Genomic DNA, 2,392 nt, shown 5'->3' with positions numbered 1-2,392 from the left:
GAGCTTCTTTTATTCCATACCCTGGATTAAGTCAATGGAAAACTACAACAATCTAATTCAGGCAGGTCTATTAATGGCCTAGATACTTCACAAGTGAATGTCTGGATCACCCTGCTGGGCAAAGAACCACAACCGGTCGAGGTGCCTGCTGAGGGAAATGACTAGTGGAAGAAGGTAGTTGTAACTGCTAGCTACCGGGCATGTGCCGTTGGCAATGCCATGTGGATGGATTCATTTCAACTGGGTTCTGGGCCATGCTATGGAGCAGGTAATTGAGCTAAAAGAGAAGGGCAAGAAGTCTCCGAGTGCTGTCAGAATTGACAATGCGACAATTACTCCAAAGCAATTAAGTTAGATTCCCGGAATGATGTTCTCTATAGCAATTGCTCAGTGGAGATGACCCAAGAAAGGAGACAACCAGAAGGCCTATGAGAATGGTTGCAAAATTGTTGACTTTAAAGCCTGAATGGGGCAAGGGCTATTCGCAAAAAGCAGCAGCGCTCAAGTTCTTAAACTGATTTAAGGAAGCCTAACAAATCTATGAGAAGGGTCTAAAATATGAAGCAAATAATCCTCAGCTCAAAGAGTGTTTATAGAATATGGAGAACTGGTTGGCAGAGAGGAAATTCATGAACCCTTTAAACATGTGCAATCTGTGCCAGAAGTTGGAGAGTGAGCCGAGGACAAGGGCACTGCTCGGTGATCCTTCCTACCATGTGCTACTGATAGAGCAACTGGGAAACAACCCATCGGCCTTGGGCATGAAACGGCAAGATCCCCAGATCATGACTATTCTCAGTGTCCTCCTGGGATTTGATCTGGGCAGTATGGATGAGGAGGAGGAAGTTGTTACACCTCCACCACCATATCCTCCCCAAAATGACACTAAACCAGAACCAATGGAAGAGGATCTTCCAGAGAATAAGAAGCAGGCACTGAAATGAAAAGAGTTGGGGATTGGTGCCTATAAGAAGAAAGACTTTGATGCAGCCATGAAGCACTATGGCAGAGCCAAGGACCTGGGCACCACCAACATGACTTACATGACCAATCAAGCAGCTGTGCACTTTGAAAAGGGCCACCAGAGTAAATACTACAGAGCTTTGTGAGAAGGCCATTGAAGTGGGTGGAGAAAACTGGGAAGATTATTGAGAAATTGCCAGAGCTTATACACAAATTGTCAATTACCACTTCAAAGGAGAAAAATACAAGGATACCCTCCATTTCTACAGTAAGTCTCTGGCAGAGCACCGAACACCAGATATCCTCAAGAAATGCCAACAGGCAGAGGAAATCTTGAAGGAGCATGAGTGACTGGCTTACATAAACACTTCCCTGGCTTTGAAAAAGAACAAAGGTGATGAATGTTTCCAGAAAGGGGGCTATCCCCAAGCCATGAAGCATTGTACAGAAGCCATCAAATGAAACCCAAGAGATTCCAAATTGTATACAGCAAATTGCCTGCTACGCCAGACTGCTAAGAGTTTCAGCTGGTGTTCAAGGACTGTGAAAATGTATCAAACTAGAGCCAACCATCATCAAAGGCTATACACAGAAAGCAGCTGCTCTAGAGGCAGATGAATGACTACACTAAAGCTATGGATGTCTACCAGAAGGCACTAGAGCTGGACTTCAACTGTAAGGAGCCAGCAGATGGTTTCCAATGCTGTATGATGGCCCCGTACGACCAACACAAAGCCCTGAAGATGTGAAGCGACAGACCATGGCTGACCCTGAGGTGCAGCAGATCATGAGCGACCCAGCTATGAGGTTCATCCTGGAACAGATACAGAAGGATCCTCAGGCACTCGGCAAACACTTAGAGAATCCTATAGTAGCACAGGAGATCCAGAAGCTGACGGATGTGGGTCTGATTGCAATTCGGTGATGACTCATCCATCGTGCCCCTTCCTTTTGCCCTTGTGTGGAAAGAGGAGCTGGGATTGTGGCAAGCAGCATGGAGCAAAAGGCAGAAAAGGAAAAAGAGCAAACAACTTATCTCTATATTAATTTATACAGCCCTGTGTAGAAGGTACAGAGACTTGTGCCCACGATACTCTACATCCACTGCCTCTGGGACCTCCCAGCACATGCATGGTCTCTTCTGCTGCCCTGGAGTTCTATGTCTTCGTCCCCATTCCTCTGTCCCCAGTCGCTGTCTCAGCTGTTCTCCCATAGTTGGTTATTTTTTATTTGGGGCAGTGGGCATGTATGGAGAGAGAAGCATATTCTTCCCAACCTCAAGTCCCAAGTCTTCACAATGTTAACTCTGTCTCCTTCTCCAATAAAACTATGACTATGTCAGCAGTTACCAAGATGAGGACTATAATTGTTACAAGTATTTCTTACTTTGTTATGAATATGCTCATGTGTATATATACATGTATTTATG

The 2,392-nt window shown here is 45.2% G+C and overlaps 1 pseudogene; it reads left to right on the top strand.

Annotated features, from left to right (window-relative positions):
• The first annotated feature begins 259 nt into the window (after window positions 1-259).
• Window positions 260-1,951, top strand: LOC114514870 (annotated as a pseudogene).
• The last annotated feature ends 441 nt before the right edge of the window (window positions 1,952-2,392 follow it).

Source organism: Phyllostomus discolor, chromosome 7, assembly GCF_004126475.2.
Source record: "Phyllostomus discolor isolate MPI-MPIP mPhyDis1 chromosome 7, mPhyDis1.pri.v3, whole genome shotgun sequence".
Taxonomy (NCBI): Eukaryota; Metazoa; Chordata; class Mammalia; order Chiroptera; family Phyllostomidae; genus Phyllostomus; species Phyllostomus discolor.
This window is presented reverse-complemented; position numbering and strand designations above follow the sequence as displayed.